The following is a 21,719-nucleotide window of genomic DNA, read 5'->3' as shown; positions in this document are numbered from 1 at the left end:
AATATGTCCTCATATGAAATATGAGGTGGTTGACGAAAATTGGAGGAACTATGATTGGAAGTTCTTGGAAAAGAAATGTGTGAAGACAGAAAGGAAGAGATCTTGAAATATGCAACTAAGGAAGAGGTGATCAACATCCAAGAACTGAAAGATTTGACTATGATAACTCCATGAAAGATATGAAGACCCTGATGAAGTATGAAAAAGAAAGAGACCCTTGATATTATATATCTTTTGGAGATGTGTCAATATATATGTAGGATGTTGATGCAAACATAAAGATGTCATGGCGAAAGACCATCACAAAGGTAATTTTGATTTAATGTTCATTTCTTATTTTTCAATGCTATCTGGATGGGCTTATGTAGGGCTGCTAAGGGAAGAATTGTGGAAGTCTTCTACAACTGACAATCATGTGGTAAGATGAAAGGTCTTTAAGGAAACATGATATGAAGAAGGCAACAAGGAATGAAGGAAAGGAAGATATGGACTAATGGATCACTTTCCAATGAAGGAAATGATGACATGTCTCATGGATGAAAGTGATGAATGGTTTGTGCCCTATGAAGAAGTCCCAAAAATATGTAGACTCTATGACTAAGAAGAAATTCATGACATCAAAGGAAGGAGTTCTACTTGCAACTGGTTGTCCCATGATCTCAACCTGAAGAGCTGCTGAAAGCAAGTCCCTGGTCAAGAGGGAGCTTGGTCAAGCCCCTAGTTAAGAGGGAGCTTGGTCAAGCCCCTAGTTAAGAAGGAGCTTGGGTACATTCCTGTTTATAGGAATGGGTACATTCCTTCAATGGAATGGGTATGTCCTCCTTATGTGGAGAGGGAGAGATAGACACATCATTCTTGTCTTCACTTGGGAAGATAGAATGGAGGATTGGGTAAACATCTGGCATCCGATACTCTTTGAAGATGAGTTAGGGCATCCAAGATAAGAGTAGTCGTAGAGGACCGATATTCTTTGAGGATTGGGAATCCAAGATAAGAATAGTCCTGGTGGAACAGACTCTGAGAGAACTCGGGTGGGATATGTTTTGAGAGAGACAATGATGAGGGTGTCTATACATCATTGGTCTCGCCAATATCGAGCTCTAATCTTGTGGAAAGATAGAGCTATTAGTCAAGCCCTTGCTATATGACAATGCTGGATGATGATGCTATACATGTTGATTTCTGGTAGCATCGGATGTGCTCTAAGTTTCAAATTTTGCAAGGACGCTTGGGCACATGTATTCCAAAGAACCCAGAAAGCATTTCGGGAAATTCCACCCAGAGACAGTTTTATTAAAATAATTAATTATTTTTAATGGGTCCCTAAGTCTAAACTTGGGAAATTAAAATAATTAATGGGTATTAATCTAACTGTGGGTGTAACTTCTAGAAGAAGACGAGGATCAAGCAGAAATGATCTTAGCCATTCATTAGCTTCTAATCTGGGCTGTTGAATGTCAATGAGAATATTATTTAAGGAGGCTTGAGGGTCATTTGGAAGACACACCGAGAGAGATCAAGAAGATTGAATTTCTCAGAGAGGGCAGCACAACAACTGCTAGAGGAGTGATCAAAGTGATCTCTTGCAGTGAAGGGCAGAGATAGTATCCGGAAGAAGGAAGTTTTCCTGGGGCAGAACGACATGTAGAGAGAGGCAACCGCTGGCCCACGCAGGCCTTAGAGGGTGATCGATATCCTGCTGAGGAAATCGAGTTTCAGAAGTCGGGAGTTAGGGTGTGAGACTGAGAGGCAAAAATTCAGAATTTCTAGCCAGCAGAGGATCCAAAGGAGGAGGATCATGATTCCCAGTAGGGTTGACGTAGAAACTGCATGAGGCTTACACAGTACTGCGCAGAGGCCACGCAGAGGGGACGTAGAGGCTCCAATCTAGCGTGATCCGACTCAGATTCTTCTAGTGACAGGGTGAGAGAATCTCACTATTTGTTTTGTCCAGTTTCTCTTTGTATCAGATTGCTAGTTGAGCATCTAAGGAATTGTACTAAGATTTACTACTGCATAATAATAAAACCCTCAAATCTGCTGCACCGGTTTTCCCGCATTGGGTTTTTCCGGGGACATTTGTCCAAAAATAACGGTGTCATTGTGTTGTATTTTTTTTCTTGCTCAGTTTCTTGTTTCCGCATATATTTTAAGTAAGTGAAGGCTGCAGTGTATGTACTTCGATATTTTCGTAGGAAACTGCGAGTAATTTTTTAAAAGGAATTTAACAAATAGGAGAAATATCATCAGTTGCTGCAGTAGGGATTCCGATTGAGGATTTTTCAAATGGTATCAGAGTTGCAGGTGAGACAAGAAGAGCAGTGCTACAGAACCCAACGCTGAGCAGACAAGGAGGTCGAATAGTTGCAGGAGGCAGTAGTTTGAATCCCTAGAGGGATTGCACAGTCCAAGCTAGGAGGGCTTAATTTTCGGGGAAAGTCTCTCTCTAAGTGAGTCGATAGAGAGGAAGGGCTTCCAGATCAAAATTTTGTCGTGCTAGAGGGAGCATCGCAGAGCCTCAACGTGGGGAAAGAGCTGGTGGGACACAGTTTTCAGTAGACAGATTGCTGCGCTGAAAGACGTCGGAAGAGAGAGGAGAAGCAAAACGAGGGAATTTTTTTCCTCAGTAGACTTCTCGCTAAGAAGTCCATTTTCTTATTGACTGAGCAACAACAGTAAGAAACTGAGAGGGGCAATTCGACATTTGCTTCTGTATTCACTGCCCCTCGCTGCTGATCACTTATTCTATCTCTCTTAGCAAACCCCGCTCTAGAGAATAGAATGACTGATCACTTTGGTGTATTCAACAAGTGACCCTCAAGCCTCCTTGTATGCTTTTTTCGTTGACAAATCAATGACCAAGATTAAGTCCCTAATCAATGGCTAAGATTAACTCTGGTTTGATCTATGACTTTTGGACCCTTCTAACACAGTTTTATATTAATACACATTAATATTTTATTTCCCCTAAGTTTAGACTTAGGGACTCCATTAAAAATATTAATTATTTTAATATCTCCCAAACTGTTTAGAAGCTACCCAAACAATTTCTGGGTATTGGAGATCTCATGTTCTTTAGCCTCTCCACCAATTTTTGTGGCTAGAGCACATCCAATGCTACCCCAAATCAAGACTCCCTCTTAGCGAGGACTGTGCTTTAGTAATACTCCTCACTGAGCATCACCCTGATCGTCCGGCATCGGTCCTTGTGTTGATGCTAGGCCTGTTGCCCAACATCTTCTGCACTGTTGCATCATGTATTGCTGCCCATGGCCCTGCCACTGCCACTGCTGCATCTGCACTGCAACCCCTCTCATCATGTTGCCCATAGCACTGCCATTGCTAACTGCTGCATTGCAACTCAGTTACTGAGAAGTAAGTAACTAATCTCCCAACTCTGACATCTCCATCAGGCTAGAAACACTCTTGATGCTGCAGCTCCCTCTCTCTCTTACAAGTGCTCCCTCTCTACCTCTGCGCTATTGCAACAACTCTGTGCACTACTGCAACAACTTTGTGCATCTCGCACCGTTGCACACCTTTCTGTGCCATCCTGCACTGGTGCAACACTCCCGCGCCTCTCACACTGTTGTAGCCTGCTAGCCTCCCGTTGTCCTGTGAATCCTGCACTGTAGCTCCCTCTGTCGCTGCATCCGCATCTGCCTCTCCTAACATCCGCTAGTCTTGCTACTCCTCTTTGGGGCTCCCATAGCAAGGTATAATCCAAGAGGTTGGGTACCTCGAGGATCCTGCACCTCATCACCTGTGGTTCGTTTGACAACAACTCGATGTCTCCCCACTTTTACTCAAGTGGCATGTGAGCACTCATGGCACAGTCATCATTTGTCTCCAATTCCTTCTCCTCCCTTGCTGGTGAAACCTTGGTCTTGGAAGCCTCTCCCTTGCTTTTCTTCCTCGAACATTGGATCGCATAGTGACCTAGTTCCCCACAGTTGAAGCATTTGACCTTGGAGAGGTCCTTCTTCTTCTGTTTCTCCTACTTTCCCTTAGATACTAGGGCAACATCCTCCTCTTTCTCCTTGATTCTGATCCCCTTATCGTTGCTTCCCGCTTTGCGTAGCTTTCTGATCTCTTCTTGGCGAAGAGCCGCCCACATTTCCTCCCAATCTGGAAGGGTCGCCTTGCCCAGTATGCTCTGGACAAACACCGCCCAGTCTTCTGAGACTGCTTTCAAGGTTGTTCTCACCATCAATTCTTGATCTGACGTGGCTCCTATGGAAGTTAGCTAATCCCAGATCTCCTTCAATCAATCGAGGAAGGGGTCGATCTGTTCTCCCTTCTGCATCTAGTATGACTACTGTTGATTTTCTAGTAGCATCTTCCTCTGCATGGAAGTATGCTGATACAACTTCTTTAGGGCCTCCCACATCTCATTTGCCATATTCTTCTCGACAATGTATGGTACTACGTGGCCCTTGACCCCGTCAAGGATGATGCTCTTGGCCCTCGCCATTGCATCCTCGTACTTATCGTTATCAGTTGAGTCAACTGGGACTGCTATTGTCCTCAAGGTGAATTGCTTGAGACAGTTCCTATCTAGAATAGATAAGATTCTGGCCTTCCAGACTACGACATTTGAGGCTCCGTCTAGTCTGTCCTGCTCTCTTACCCCGTTCACTGCCATCTCACTGCTCCTCTACTTCCCTTCTGGAAGTTATCGATGTGACTCCCTTTGAGCCTCGATTTCCCTCCTGGAAACCCCTTTGCCAATGTCGAGATGCCCCCACTTCGATCCTTAGTGCAACAGTAATATTGATCCGGATTTCTTGGCGAGAAATCCTCGATAGCAGCTCCCTCTTCCTTGGTCTTGCCTTGTTAGGTACTGTTCTGACTACAGTACTCCACCAACTTCACTCTGCAACTTACCCATAGCCTCCTAAGCCCCAACACACTTAAGGTTAGAGCTTCTAGGTGTTGCGCAATCCTGGCATCAGCAAAATTCAAACCTCCTGGCCATGGGCATCAATCCTTCTTGACTGAGAAAGATGACCGGGCACTGCGTAGGTCGAGTCTGCTCCCCTCTGCCACTGCGCTGATCCTCTTCCTGGCTCAAACTTGATGACGTAGGCACTGCATCACCCCTTCCTTGCTGCTTCTCTGCTAGGAACAGTTTCTGTCACTCGGGACAATTGTTTTTTGTTGTTGCTGCTCTGCTTGGTTGATGTCCTCAGTTCTCCTGTTATCTGCAACCACCCTCTGATACCATGTTGGAATTTCTAAGTCTAACCCATTAGAAACCCTTCATGTACTTTCTGATTTATTTCTGCCTACTTGTTCTGATTAATTAACAAGTTATTTGCCATGTAAATACTGAAAATAAATACAAGTACATGCTCAACACATTACAGATCATCAACTGAAGGAAACTAAACAAGCACACAAGTGACATCGTTGTTTTTGGACCAATGTCCCTGGAAAAACCCAATGCGGGAAAATTGGTGCAGCTATCTAAGGGTTTTATTATTATGCAGTGTCTGAATACAATCTGGGTGCCAAAACCGGCTCACCCAATAGAGAATAATCTCAACAGTAGTACCTCTCTACTCGGAAGCAGATATTCTAGTTGAAACCCCAGATAAACACTCCGAGAGCTCCCAGCTCCAATCCGCCCCACGAAAACCCCAGCGTCTGCCTCTAGGGACTGCGTCAGCCCAATAACCCTTGCGTCAACCTTTGGAGGCACTGTTAGCCTCTATACCCTCTGCGTCACCCACACTGGCTCTCTAAGGCACTTCGCAGCTCCTGGTTGCTTCTTCGTGGGTCCTAGATGGCTTTGTGTGGCATCTGGCTGGCTCTACGTCCTCTCTCCCGACTTGTGCGCTGATTCTCCCGGTACCCTCTATGCCTCTCTGCTTCTGTATTCACTGCCCCTTGCTGCTGATCACTTATTCTATCTCTCTTAGCAAACCCCGCTCTAGAGAATAGAATGACTGATCACTCTGGTGTATTCTCCAAGTGACTCTCAAGCCTTCTTATATACTTTTCTCATTGACAAATCAACGATCGAGATTAAATCCTTAATCAACGGCTAAGATTAACTCTGGCTTGATCCATGACTTTTGGGCCCTTCTAACACAGTTTTATATTAATACACATTAATATTTTATTTTCCCTAAGTTTAGACGTAGGAACTCCATTAAAAATATTAATTATTTTAATATCTCCCAAATTGTTTAGAATCTGCCCAAACCATTTCTGGGTATTGGAGATCTCATGTGCTTTAGCCTCTCCACCAATTTTTGTGGCTAGAGCACATCCGATGCTACACCAAATCAACAGTTTGCATTGCGGGGACAGTGCCAACAACAACACGAATGCAGAAATTCAGAGGGAGCTGTAGTACGAATGCAGTGTCGACAGTGGCAATGTCAGCAGCAGTACAGTTGCATCAACAACGCAATAGTTGGTGGACAACATGTCAGACATCAGCAACTCAGAGGACGATGTTATGAAGTCAGGGTGATGCTTCAGTGGGAGGCATAGCAAGAGTGCATTCCTCGCTAAGAGGGATTGTTGATTTCTGGTAGCATCAGATGAGCTCTAAGTTTCAAATTTTGCAGGGAGGCTTGGGCACATGTATTCTAAAGAACCCAGAAAGCGTTTTGGGAAATTCCATCCGGAGACAGTTTTATTAAAATAATTAATTATTTTTAATCGGTCCCTAAGTCTAAACTTAAGAAATTAAAATAATTAATGGGTATTAATCTAATTGTGGGTGTAACTTCTAGAAGAAGACGAGGATCAAGTAGAAATGATCTTAGCCATTGATTAGTTTCTAATCTGGGCCGTTGAATGTCAACGAGAAGATTATTTAAGGAGGCTTGAGGGTCATTTGGAAGACACACTGAGAGAGATCAAGAATATCGAATTTCTCAAAGAGTGCATCACAGTAGTTGCTAGAGGAGTGATCGGAGTGATCTCTTGCAGTGAGGGGCAAAGATAGTATCCGGAAGAAGGAAGTTTTATTGGGTCGGAGAGTACGAGGCAGAGAGGGTAGAACGACGTTTAGAGAGAGGCAGATGCTGGCCCATGCAGTGGCAGCGCAGACCTTCGAGGGAGATCAAATTCCTGCCGAGGAAATCGAGTTTCATAAGCTGGGAGCCGAGGTGTGAGACCGAGAGGCAGAAATTCGAAATTTCTAGCTAGCATAAGGTCTAAAGGAGGAGTAGCGTGATTCCCAGCAGGGTTGATGCAGAGACTGCGTGAGGCTTACGCAATTATGCGCAGAGGGGACGCAGAGGCTCCAGTCCAGTGTGATCAGACTCAGATTCTTCCAGTGACAGGGTGAGAGCATCTCACTATTTGTTTTGTCCAGTTTCTCTCTGTATCGGATTGCTAGTTTAGCATCCAAGGAATTGTACTTAGATTTACTACTACATAATAATAAAACCCTCAGATCTGCTGCACTGGTTTTCCCGCATGGGTTTTTTCCGGGGACATTTGTCCAAAAATAACGGTGTCATTGTGTTGCATTTTTTTTTTCTTGCTCAGTTTCTTGTTTCCACATATATTTTAATTAAGTGTATGTATTTTGATATTTGCCGTAGGAAACTGCAAGTATTCTATTTAAAGGAATTTAACAAATAGGAGAAATATCATCAGTTGTTGCATTAAGGATTCCAGTTGAGGAATTTTCACAATACAGATGGGTTACCAATCCGACTCTTCTTATGAGAATTCTTCAGATTGAGAATGTCCAAGTACCTTGTGTAAATTATGAATACCTTCCTAGTTAAGAGGGAGTGTTGAAATATGTAACTAGGTTCAGTGTTCATAATGACATATATAATCATGATTTATGTATTTAATGTAATGAGAAAAGTAAAATTATTTTTGTAATGCTTGAATCATGTGTTTTATGATCAAGGAATTTTATTTTATAGTTAAGGCTCCCATTGTGAGCCTTTAGGGTTGGTCATCAAGTTGTAAACTCTAGGAAGTCAATGTCATGTATTGAAGACATGTTACATATTGTAAAAAGTAATTTTGATTATGTTAATAACCCTCCAAGACCATGTCACAAGCTCACCTTGAAGTTGGCCTAAAGATAATTCTAGAAAGGCATGTTGGCCTTGTCACTAGGAGAAGTCAACTTATTTTTGATGGACAAACTACTATAAATAGGGCAGCTTGGCCTCACTTAAGATCAGAATTCAGTCAAGCATCAAGAACAGAAAAAGAAGTGCGAGAATCACTAGAGAAAGAGATCATCATCAAGTGAAGGAAGAAGGAACCTAATCAAAGTTGTTTGGCACTGTTTTTGGGCTAGTCTCTTTGCATGTGTGGCGGAAACTAGGTTTTCTACAGTAGTGTCATAACAATCCTTAAGGAAGTCACCAAGAAGGTCTCCAAATTAGCTCCATTGCTAGCCGAGATCACGTAGAGAAGTCTTCAAGTATAGTGAAGGAGGAAAGCATCTCCAAACTCTCTCCCTCATCTCCCATGTGCGAAATTGCAGAGGTACGAATTGCAAGTCTGTGGAAAGGAACCGAAACTTTAGGGTAGCCGAGAAGTGTAGTGCATGAAGGCAATTTGACTTGTGTTGACTTGAGCAAGAAGAAGCAAAAACAAAGGACCTTGTGACTTTGCTTGGAGAGGTTGTTGTGTCAAGGGTCTTGGTCTTGGTATTCGTCAATTGAAGTCTCTATAAGAAGAAGAGTTTGTTTTGGGTTTTCTTCTCAAGTTGGAGAGGTTTTGGCCCTGGCTGATCACCTACATTCTGTGTCTCTTGTATCCTTATTGTTTATGCTTTGGTAGTTGTTTGATGAAAAAGATTACTATAATAATCTAAGCAAAGAGAATAACCTAATCTAAAGAAGTAAAAAGCATTCACAAGCAATTATCATTAGAAGAGAAATTGTCTAATTCTAATGCCCTAGATTTCTCAACGGTTTGTGACCATGATGTATACAACAATGATGTGTATGACAGTGACGTCTATGATCATGATATAATTGTGATATGTATGACAGTGATGCTTATTCTTGTCACAAGGATAGGAGGGCTTGTGAATACCTCCTTGAGAGGTATATCTGCTGTTATATTATGAGGATCTAGTATGAACCAGGATTGGCCCTAGGTGGCCTAATGTGATCGATGATGAAAGACTTAGGTCTCATGATATTTGTACATTGTAGCTCAACTGAACAATTGATGAATATCTAAGAAGAAGAATTTGGTTGGCTTTTCGCCCTTGTGGGGTTTTGCCTTGGTCTCTGACCGAAATCCCAGTGTCTCTATCGTGTATGCTTTCCTTCTATTGTTCCTTACTATTCCGTTGCATTGTTGATGTTATTTTCTCTCTAGAAAATTGCAAATGGCAATATGATGTTATGGGGTGAATGTAATGTGTATATTGTTGAAAATGTTTAAAAATGCAATTATCTACAACAAAGAACAATCTAGCTCTAAAAATTAACACTTGGACATGTATATATACAAGTCAACTCGACCACTTAAGGAGCCATTCATCCATCCAAAATCACATTGATTTCTGTGCAAGAAGAAGAAAAGTCATCGAAAGTCAAAGGAGAGAGAAGATGAGTTGTTTTTGTCATAATTTTTTTCATACATGCAAACTTTTTTGAAGTAATACAAGCTTGAAATTTCAGGAGATTACCAAATTTCAAAGATTTTACCAATGTTGACTTTGACTTGTTGGAGGTTGTTGATTGGGGGTAGCATCATATGTGCTCTAGCCATGAAAATTGGTGGAGAGGCTAAAGCACATGAGATCTCCAAGACCCAGAAATGGTTTGGGCAGATTCTTCTCGGTTTAGGAGATATTAAAATAATTAATATTTTTAATGGAGTTCTTAAGTCTAAACTTAGGAAAAATAAAATATTAATGGGTATTAATATAAAACTGGGTTAGAAGGTTCCAAAAGACATGGATCAAGCCAAATCTAATCTTAGCTGTTGATTAGAGATGTAATCTCGGCCGTTGAAGGACCAACAGGAAAAGTATAAGAAGAGGCTTGAGGGTCAGTTGGAGAATACACTAGAGTGATCAATCATTCGATTTACTAGAGCGGGATTTGCTAAGTAAAGTCAAATCAGTGATCAGCAACGAGGGGCAGTGAGTACTGGACAGAGAGGTAGAGATAGCATCGAGAGACCAGCGCAGAGGCAAAGAGGTAGATGCAGAAGCTAGAGCAGGCCACACAGAGCCCAATAGAGAGCGCAAAGACCAAAGGGCCTGCGTCATCCACGCAGAAAGCAGGAGTGACGCAAAGGGTCCCAAAGGTTGCGCAATGCCTCAGAGGGCTGACACAGAGGCTAGGAGGGCTGATGCAGTGCTTCAGTGTTGCTGGAGAGGGTTTCGTGGGGCAGGTTTTCTGAATACCTGCTTCCGAATAGAGAGGTATTATTGTCGGTTATTTTTCTCTGTCGGGTGAGCTAGTTTGGCACCTAGTTGTACTCAAGGATATACTGCATAATAAATAACCCTCAGAATTGCTGCACCGGTTTTCCCAAGTTGGGTTTTTCTGGGGACGAGTTGTCCAAAAATAACGGTGTCACTTGTGTGTTTGCTATTTCTTTCAGCTGTTGATCTACAGATGGTTGAGACTGTATTTTGTTTATTTCGATGTTTATATGTTTAAATAGCTTGTTTGTAATTAACAAGTAGGAGAAATAAACTAGAAGAATACAGATAAAATTTCTAACGGATAGACTTAGAAATTTCAACATGTTATCAGAGCGTGATTGTAGATCACAGGAGAGCTGAAGACACCAACTGAAGCAGAGCATTTGCAGCAGAGACAACTGTCCTGAGTGACAGAAGTTGTTCCTTGCAAAAAGCGATAAAAGAAGGGTTGACGCAGAGGGACTGCATCATCAGTCATGGCCAGAGAGGCCAACGCAGAGGCTGAGGAGGGCAGAAAAGGCTCACGCAGAGCCACGCAGAGACCAGGAGGGTTGACGCAGTTGGCTAGCGGAGCACTTCAGCCAGTGCCAGGATTGCGCAGAGCCTAGAGGCTCAGTCCTTCAGTTGCTGGGGCATAAAGAAGTTGTTGGTAGATTGCGAGGAGTGAAGCTGGTGGGGTGTTGTGGGTAGAATAGTACCTAATGGGGAAAAACCAAGGTAGAGGGAGTCGCTACCGAGGTAGATTTCTAGCCAAGGAATCCAGATCAGTGTGTTGCAGGTGCATAGGAGATTGGAGAGGGGCGACTCGACGGTTGGCAAGCGGATTTACAGGAGGGAAATCGAGACTCAGAGAGAGTCTAGTAGAGAACTTCTAGACGGGAAGTAGCGACTCAGAGGCAGTCGAAGAGAGAACTTCCAGAGGGAAGTAGAGACTCAGAGGAGCCGAAAGGAGGAGCAGAGAGATGGCCATGAATGGACTGAGGGATCAGGACATGCTAGACAGGGCATCCAACTTTGTGGTTTGGAAGGCCAGGATCTTGTCCATTTTAGATAGACATCGCATCAAGGCCTTCGCCTTGAGAATAATGGCTATCCCAGTTGACCCGACTGACAATGAAAAGTACGAGGAGGTAATGGCCAAGGCGAAATGCATCATCCTTGATGGGGTCAAGGATCATGTGGTGCAACATATTGCCGAGAAGGAGACAGCAAAGGAATTGTGGGACACCTTGAAGACGTTGTACCAACATACTTCCGTGCAGAGGAAGATGTTACTTGAGAATCAATTGCGGTCATACCAGATGCAGAAGGGGGAGCAGATAGATCACTTCCTCAGCAGATTGAAGGAGATCCTGGACCAATTGACTTCCATAGGGGCCACGCTAGATCAGGAGTTGATGGTGAGGATCGCCCTCAATGCAGTCTCCGAGGAGTGGGAGACATTTGTCCAGAGCATTCTGGGCAGGGCGACTCTTCCAGATTGGTAAGAATTGTGGGCAGCTCTTCGTCAAGAAGAGATCAGACGGTTGTCCAAGGCGGGAAGTAGCAGCAAAGGTGTTCGGATCAAGAAGGAAGAGGAAGAGGATGCAACTTTGGCATCTGCGGGGAAGCAGGAGAAGAGGAAGAAAAAGGACCTCTCCAAGGTTAAGTGCTTCAACTGTGGGGAACTGGGTCATTATGTAAACCAGTGTCCGAGGAAGAAGAACAAGGGAGAGGCGTTTGACTCCAAGGCAGCGCCAGCGAAGGCAGAAAAGGAGGTAGAGGAGGATGGCGATTGTGCTGTGAGTGCTCATGTACTTTAGAGAAGCGGTGGGGAGGCATCGAGCTATAGTCAGGAAGATTACAGGCGATGAGTGGCAGGATCCTTGAGGTACCCAAACTCTTGGATCAGATCCTTGCTACGGGAGCCCAGAAGTGAGGAGTAGCAGGACTGGCAGATGTCTGTAGAAATAGATGCAGATGAAGCGGCGGAGAGTGCTATAGTGCAGGAGTCCCAGGCAGTGTGAGCTAGCACGCTGCAACAGTGCGAGAGGCACAGAGAGGGTTGCAACAGTGCAGGATGGCACAAAGAGGTTTGCAGCGGTGCAAGAGGCAGGGAGTTGTTGTAGCAACGCAGAGGCAGTAGAGGGAGCACGTGATAGCGGCAGAGGGAGCTTCAGCGTCAGGAGTGTTTCTAGCCTGATAGGGATGTTAGTGGTTGGGTGGATCAGTTACTTACTTCTTAGTAACTGAGTTGCAGTGCAGTAGCAGTTGGCAGTAGCACGATGCAACATGATGAGAGGGGGTTGCAGTGCAGATGCAGTGTTGGGAGAAAGGACCAGCAACAACACGGATGCAGAGGGAGCTGCCGTACGGATGCAGCAGTGGCAGTGGCAGGGCCATGGGCAGCAGTACAGGATGCAACAGTGCAGAGGATGTTGGGTGGGGAGGTCTAGCATCAACACAGGTACGGGTGTCGTATAATCAGAGTGATGCTCAGTGTGGAGTATTACTAGAGCACAATGCTCGCTAAGAGGGAGTGTTGATTTGGGGTAGCATTGGATGTGCTCTAGCCATGAAAGTTGGTGGAGAGGCTAAAGCACATGAGATCTCCAAGACTCAAAAATGGTTTGGGCAGATTCTTCCCAGTTTAGGAGATATTAAAATAATTAATATTTTTAATGGAGTTCCTAAGTCTAAACTTAGGAAAAATAAAATATTAGTGGGTATTAATATAAAACTTCGTTAGAAGGTTCCAAAAGACATGGATCAAGCCAAATCTAATCTTTGTCGTTGATTAGAGATGTAATCTCGGTCATTGAAGGTCCAACAGGAAAAGTATAAGAAGAGGCTTGAGGGTCAGTTGGAGAATACACCAAAGTGATCAGTCATTTGATTTACTAGAGCGGGGTTTGCTAAGTAAAGTCGAATTAGCGATCAGTAGCGAGGGGAAGTGAGTACTGGACAGAGAGGCAGAGATAGTGCCGAGAAACTAGTGCAGAGGCATAGAGGCATACGCAGAAGCCAGAGCAAGCCACACAGAGCCTAACAGAGATAGTGCAGAGGCCAATGAGCTTGTGTCATCCATGCAGAAGGCAACAGGAGTGACGCAGAGGGTCCTAGAGCACTGACGCAGAGGCCAAGAGGGCTGACGCAGTGCTCCAGTGTTGCTGGAGAGGGTTTTGTGGGGTAGGTTTTTTGAATACCTGCTTCCCAATAGAGTGGTATTACTGTTGGTTATTTTTCTGTATCGGGTGAGCCAGTTTGGCACCCAGTTGTACTTAAGGATATACTACATAATAAATAACCCTCAGAATTGCTGCACTGGTTTTCCCAAGTTGGGTTTTTTTGGGGACAAGTTGTCCAAAAATAACAGTGTCACTTGTGTGTTTGTTTTCTTCTAGCTATTGATCTGTAGATGGTTGAGATTGTATTGTGTTTATTTCAATGTTTATATGTTTAAATAACTTGTTTGTAATTAACAAGTAGGAGAAATAAACCAGAAGAATACAGATAAAATTTCTAATGTATAGACTTAGAAATTTCAACAGAGGTGACTTGGAGGAAGGTTGATTTGGGTTCTTTGTGGTAGTCTTGGTCTTGGTCTTGGTCATGGGTCTTGGATATCTCATTTTGATCTGATTCTATAAGAGAAGAATTTTGGGTTTTCCCCTTTGTGGGGTTTTGCCCTTGCTTGGAGCCTAATTTCTTGTGTTCCTTTATTTCTTTGCAATCTTCATGTTTTATATTTTGGTAATTGCTTGATGAAGAGGATAATATAAGTAATAAGAAGCCAACAAATACTCACAAGTAATTACCAAAATAGAGAAATCATCGTAAATCCTACTACACTTGATTTCTCAACATCACTTGGACCAGAAATAGGAAGAATGGTCTGATGGACAAACATTTTCTTGTGTCATTGCATAGTGACCTGACTAGGGATATAGTCCTTGTGTCATTTTGACTTTTATAGGAAAATGGTCCAACAGAGGACAATCATTCTCCCTATGTCATTCTATAGTTATCTGATTAGGGATGTTGTCCCTGTGTCACTTTGACCGGGATTAGGGAGAATGGTTCTAGACACCAAAGCGTCCCAACATCGTGCTTTGATCTCTTTCTAGAGTGAGCTTGTTTACCAGACGATGCATATTTGCCATACATCAAGGGTACTGACTAGGTTATGGCAATGTGGTTGATGTTGGTGATTATGATATTGATGATGATGCTTATCTTAATCTTTCCTTATAGAATTGTCAACTTGAGAACATCTTGATAGTCATTGTGAGTCATTATGAATACCTCCCTAGCTAAGAGGGAGTGTTGAAGAATGTAGCTATGGCCTGTTTTCGTAATAAAATCATTGATGTATTTGATTTAATAAGATTATTATATATTAAGCATGTTCTTCATGTTTTATATTGGTCAAATTTGATTTGTCTCACCAAATTGCCAAGTCGACCCTCCATGGGTTCATGTCGACTTGCCCAAAGACACCCATTCACATGTTGAGAAGACTATATATAGCCCATTCATCCTCTTCCCAAGTGGCAATTCAGGGCACACATTTTTCTATGGGTAGTGCGAAGGATTGAGGCTACACTTCTATGGAGTAGTGTGAAAGTCTGAGGGCATATTTTTTGTGGAATGCAAGCTAGTCTGAGGCCATACTTTCTGTGAAAAGAGAGCTAATCTGTGTCACATTTTTTGTGGAATGCAAGCTGACTGAGGCATGTTTCTTTTATGGTATGCGAGATGACTAAGGCCCACTTTCTGTGATGATACCCAAGCACTGTGGCTAAGGTAGTGGCTAATCTTCGACCCTCATGGAGACCTTTGACAACCCTTATTGTCCTCTTTATGGACAAATTGGAATGCTGGAGGGAATCTTGTTTTGGAATGCTGGAGGGTCGACTTGGCATTTGGTGGTTGGTCTACTGAGTTACTACGCTAGTCAGTGTGTTTGTGACTTTGATGTTTCTCTTGTTGACCTGATTGTATACGGAAAGGTTGTTGGGTTTATCCCCCTTGTGGGTTTTCCCCAAGGTAAATTGTCTCTTCTTTCTTGTGCTCTGTGATCTCTATCTTTCTTGTACTTGTATGGTTGGATTTCTTGCTTGATGTAGAAGAAGTAATGATTAAAAGAATAAGAATAAACCTTACAAGTAATTATCAGGTTCAGAAATTAGTGCTTGTACTCTTTACACCTTGACTTTACAAGAATGGGAGGGCTAGCACGATCTTCAATGCACTTAATGTTGGAGTAGAATTAGGCATATTGATCATAGGGAGACCCATGAGACCCATTTTGTGCCCCAAACACAAAACTGGGGTCTATAGGATGATTTTGACAAAGATCTAGGGGCCAACGCTTGGAAGGTGAATTTAGAGGGTCTCTACACAAGTTAAGGCACTCAAGGTCTTGAACACAAGCCCTAAGGAGGCATCTGCTAGCATGATGTCAACATTTCGGCTTGCGCATATGGAGATTTATTTTATTTCACAAGGGCTACTAGGTCAGCTTGTGACCTAGATTATATCTGCCTATTATTTTATGATTTGGAGGGGCTTGTAAGCTAATTAGGCATTCAAATGCCTCATATAAATTTAGAACTTTTCATTTGAACTTCTCATCATCACACCTTTTGGATTTTCGGCCTCATTAGAGGAATTCAAACTTGTTTTGTTGTGGATGTATTAGAGATCTATGATGCATTTTGATGTTTGGAGCTGACCTTGGATATTCTTTGGTCTAATGGATGGAAATCTTGCATGTTATCTTGTAAGTGCACTTAATTGTTGAATATTTATTTCTTAATGTGTAATGTATGTAATGATTGATTCTAGGTTATGCTAAACTATGCCTGAATTTGTTGAAGATCTATTGAATTTCTATCTAGATGAATGTTGCATGCATTACTCATAGATAACATGTAACAAATTGTCCCTGAAGCTCTCCCATGAAAACCCATCCTTCCATTGTATAGGTAAATGGTTGAAGTTTTGTTGCTAGGGGATCAAATTTCAACCTCCTTAGGAACATTTTTGGTTAATCTATCTCATCCTAGACTCTACATTCCTAAGGGACAAGGCACTGGTCTAGTTGGTTGGTTATCATTCTCTATTTTTATCCATGTTTTCTCTCTCCTAATTTGGCCCTTTCAAGGCCAAGTTTGGAAACTAGGGCTTGGTGCGAATCCCTAGGCAAGTGGAGTTTTGGTGGTTGGAGAGCCTAAACATTAAGGGGATAGTACTTGCAACAAAATCTATCCTTTTGGTGGGCATCCACTTCAATTTCATCCATAAACTTCCTTACTCTAGTTGTTTGCCTAAGAGGGAAACCTTAGTTTTGCCTTGCTTCAACTTAAGGGCTTTCTTGAAGGTTTCATGAGCTTTGGCATTGCTAGTACACATTGTTGAAAACCTTTTCTCTTAGCCTTGACCTATGGAAACTCCAACACTCGTCAAATATAACAAACCCCAGGGCTTGAGCCTTCTTTCCTAGGTCTCATCATAGAAAGTAGATTGTCTCCTTGTGGAGCCTTGAACCTAAATTGTGCCTTTCTTGAAGACTCCTAGTGAGGTCATTTTGCATATTAACCTTAGAATACTTGTGGTAAGTGATCTCTTTCCTACCGGGACTCCTCCCATTAGTGAAAGTCCATAAAGATAAGGGGTTTTGTCTGTGGTGACAGTGGCCACTACCCCATTGTTGTCTCTTGGTCTAGTTTATGCCTTGTACGGTTTCCCTCTCCAAGGCCTGCTAGATTTTGCGGCAACATTGACCATGGTATGCAAACACTAGATGCATTCTCTCGAGATCCCTCTTGGGAAATTTTGTGTGGTTTCACACATACGTCAAGCAAAGATTGACCATCACATCTCATGATTGGATAGGGTTTTCCAATTTTGCCACATGTAGGGGACTGATATGGATGAGCATTTCATTTTCCCTTGCCTGAATTGTTATGAGATCCAGGTTGTATATTATTTCTTATATTGTGACTCAGGGAACTCCACTTTCTTTTGGTACCTCAACTAGAAGTACATTTCTCTTTACATGAGAGAAGGGCCCAATTTCAGATCTTAGTCCCTAGGTGATGCACCCAGGTAAGTGACTCTTAGGAGGATCACTTCTACTTCCTTTGACCTGGTCATCCCATTTTACTGGGATCACAAGCGGCAAAAAGAGGCTATATGATTTCAGGTTCCACATCCATGAGACCTCAGGTTTCTTGTCCTCCCTGAGGGCTTGACCTCTCTACTTGAGTCTTGTGCAGCACTACTGCTCCATGTTGTAGGTTGCTTGCCCATAGTGCAATAGACAAACTAGATATTAGATGCCCCAAGATCAAATGCCCCCCCACTCTAGACACTTCCAGTCTTCTCTGTCTCAGTAGCAAGGTTTCCATCTGTAGCTTCTTCCCCACTGCCTTCTATCCTAGGAGAGTGAGAGTTCCTTGTGGCTGTGCTCCCTAGGATCATATAGCTTGTCCCACTTAAGGCTGGTCACTCCTCAGGGGATATGATTTGACAGAGTTTTGGTAATTTTGGAGCAGTTGATGCCATTGAGAAGGAGGATAGCCTTCCTCAGTCTCCTTTCTTGCAGTTGGCAGCCAGCTCCAACCAGCATTGACATCCTCTCTTGTCTCAAAACACTGATGCTTTGACCTCAGCATGTATCACTTTAGCTTTTACCTTCCTATATTTATATTTACGTAGTTCTTTCTTAGGAGATGCCTGTCACACTCTGACGTTGTTGTTTTCTTTGCTCAATGTACTTTTCAGTTCCATTGACCTATGCTTGTAGTTGGTTGTTGAACATGAATAAAATTAACTTATTTTGTCTGCCTTATTCTTAGATTTTACCAATATAACTTTAGAAGATGCCTGTCACACTCTCACATCGTTGTTTTCTTTGATCAATGTACTTTTTAGTTCCATTGACCTATGCTTGTGGTCCGTTGTTGGACATGAATAAAATTTTCTTATTTTGTCTACTTTCTTCTTAGCTTCTGCCAATATAACTTTGTGAATTCCGTTTGTTTTGGATTTAAAATTAAATTATTTTTTAACGTATTATTTCTCTTAGCTATGAAAGCATTTTTTCTAGGGTATTAGTTTATGAATGGCAAGTGTCTGTGTTGTTGATTGAGGTTTCTGTTAGAAATGTTCTCTACACTAAGAATATTGATAGGCTTGGATAAGGCCATTGATCTGCTGGTCATGGGAACCATTTCTTTGTAAATGTTGTTTTTCCAAAGTGGACCAGAAAGTATAGATTGTGAATCATATGCTTTGATTTCAAAGATTCAGTTGATCATTCTAGTTTGCAATGCACATGATTCTGTTGTTGATCTGCAGCTTTTACTTTCCTCCTTTTAAGTGAATTCTGCTGATAAACTTGTGCAAGTAGTTTAGGATATCAGCCAAAATTTCATCTGATGGTTGTAACTTGTCACCTTGACAACAGGATATGCAAAGTTTTTGAAGTACACAAGCTTCCGACTCTGTGAGAACCTGTTGTCTGCAAGGATGTCTTCCATTTTTCATCACATTTATGTGATGAAGACATCAGGAAATGGAGCAAGGAGGAGAGATGGGATATCAAGGAAGAAAATTATCAATTTGATCTCTGAAATTGCAGGAAACTGTGCTATCAATAAAAGTAAATCCTGCTGGATAACATTGGAGCTATCATCTTGAAATATGAAGCACATGTAAATAGCATTCACGAAGGGCACAAATCAGAGCTGACCCACTCCAATTGAGATGCAAATATAGAAAGTTGGCCCTTTGTGAAATTCCCTAGGAAGAGCAGATGTTAAAGATACGTGGAACTAGAGAATATGAGGCCAAGGATCATGTGTTGCTGGTCTGCAACAAAGGTGATGAACAGGAATCTGAATCAACAGTTACTTTTGATGCAGAAATAGGATAACATGAAAGCCCTTTGTCAGATATCTATTGGATTGCAGGATATTCTGCAATTTTTTTTGAGTCTGCGCCAAAGATAAGCAGGAACACAATAGAAACACCACAGAAAGAATCAAGATTGGTTAATCTTATCCACTCTTCTATGGGAATTGCACAAACATGTGTGTCATTCATTTTTTTGTAATTATTTGTAGACTGTAGATAAATCTGCTAATTTTCTTGAGATTGTTGACATTATTTCTTGTTGAAATGTCTCAGGAAGTTCTGAATAAAAAGTGCCGTCAAAGAAAATTTCCCTTCAGCAGCCTGACTCTATTGAGTTTAATTTTGCAATGCAACATTGAAACCCTATTAAAGACTCCCCACACAGATTACAGGGGACTCTCCATCAACACCTACCCACCCTTCCCACACACACATATAATTCTATTATTGATGATAATCACAAATATACACAATGTAAGTTCAAATTACGCTTTTTGAAATCCATATAGGTACATCATTATGTTTTACATTTTTAAATTAAAACGAAAATACAATGATACTTCCAATGTGTTAAATTTTTGAGGTTGCTATAATCTTTATGTACAACATATTTATTTTTACTCCTACCTAAATTTATGGAAAGAATTGCATAAATTGTGGTGGGCAGTAATTCCTAGTAAATATGTTTAATTACCAAAATATAAAGAATGAATTGCATATTTACTTTTTACTTCTACCTAAATTTATGCAAGGAATCACATAAATTATGGTGGAACAATTTAACAAAGTCAAACACTATGTCGTTTGATTATAACCTAATTCATATTGATCTTTGGGTGGTTGTGGGAGGTATTACCCAACTCTTTAGAAGAAAGAAAATTTAATTTAATTTTAAGTTTAATTTGCAAATAGACGTGCATTTTGGGCACCTTAATATCACTATAAAAAGACACTTGAACTTCTCATTTACTCACTCACTTATCACTCACATTTTTCTCATTTTTCTCTCTCGCTCAGATGGAAGAAGCAATCTAAGAGGCATAAGTTTCTAAGGAGTCAAATTACTGAGAGCGTCAATACTTGACTAGTTGAACTTTTTGAGTGTGATTACTTAATGATGTTTTGGAGTGTGTTAAAGTAATATCATATATCGTTGGAAGTAAATATCAAATACAAAAAATTGTGCTTGTCTAACTAGCACTAGAAAATCAACATGGTATCAAAGCTTTGGTGGAAAGAGGCCATTGAGATCACCCCTTGAAGACACCTATTCTGCTATCTGATCTGTGTCTAGATCCTAGATCAGATGACTCTCTCTATCAAGCCTGAAGATAGGTTGGAATGTCCAACAAATTTTAGGACTTGGAGGACCAGGGTGTATCTCATTCTTGAAGAGAATGATGTCATGGCATATGTCAGGGCAGGCAGTAACTCCACAAAGCAAAAATTGATTTGTGTGTTTTATTCCATCAGGTAGGTCTATTATATACATGAGGGAGAGACTGTTCAGTTCGTCTCTCGATGACTGTTCATATTTCTCATTTATTTATTTACATATATTTACCCAATCACAAGGATTAGGTGTCAACAAAATATGTGGAAGGCAAGACTACTACACCTCAGGATGATGAGGGAAAGGCCAAGCACAAGAAGATGGAAACTAAGGCCAAGAGGATTCTTGTTGAATCCATCAAAGACCATTTGATTCCATTTGTTGCTGGGTTGAAGACTTCAAAGAAAATATATGATGCCCTAGTAGGGTTGTATATAGTCAACAACATTGGTCAGAAGATGACCTTGAGGAATCAACTTCGTGATATTCAGATGTCTAGATCAGATACTGTGGCTTCCTACTTCATGAGGATCTCTTAGTTGAGAGATCAACTCAAGGCCATTGGAGAAAATATTGATGAATCAAAACTTGTGACTGTGACCCTTAATGGGTTTTTGGATTCATGGGATTCATTTGTATCAAGCATTTCTAGCATAATAGAAATTCCAAAGTTTGATCAACGATGGGCTTCCTGTACTTCCTGTACCCAATAGGAGTTTAGGCTAGTATCAAAGGGGAAGATTCAAAGACCTCAAGATGGTGAGTCCCAAGCATTTGCAACTCATACAAAGAATGGTAAAGCAAGAATAAATTTTGGAAAATTTCATAAAAGGAATACATGTAGAAGACTTGCCCCCGTTCAAAATAAGAAGAAGGATATGTCAAAGATTCAGTGTTTCGGTTGTCACAAGTTTGGTCACTATAAAAACAAGTGTTTCAAAGGGAAGAATGATAGGAAGAGAAATGGCAAGCAACATGCTTCAACAATAGACTTTAATGATGATAAGCATCCACATAAGAAGAGCTCCAGGGATGATAGTACAAATGATATGGATTACTTCTTCTTCTGCCCTTACAGTGACTATTGTAGAT

The 21,719-nt window shown here is 41.7% G+C and overlaps 1 protein-coding gene across 4 annotated transcripts in view; it reads left to right on the top strand.

Moving 5' to 3' along the window:
* LOC149184854 (uncharacterized) overlaps positions 1-19,532 on the top strand; it is a 172,605-nt gene extending 153,073 nt beyond the window's left edge. For all 4 annotated transcript variants that reach the window (XM_089417737.1, XM_089417736.1, XM_089417739.1 and 1 more), the window contains one exon: positions 18,846-19,532. The gene's annotated coding sequence lies outside the window, so the exon portion shown is untranslated. The remainder of the gene's footprint in view (positions 1-18,845) is intronic.
* Positions 19,533-21,719: the final 2,187 nt, after the last annotated feature.

This window comes from Pinus tabuliformis, chromosome 3_2, assembly GCF_031772625.1.
Source record: "Pinus tabuliformis cultivar Carrire ecotype Pingquan chromosome 3_2, CPIR1, whole genome shotgun sequence".
NCBI lineage: Eukaryota > Viridiplantae > Streptophyta > Pinopsida > Pinales > Pinaceae > Pinus > Pinus tabuliformis.
Note: the sequence above shows the minus strand (reverse complement) of the source record. Positions and strands in the feature narration are given on the sequence as shown.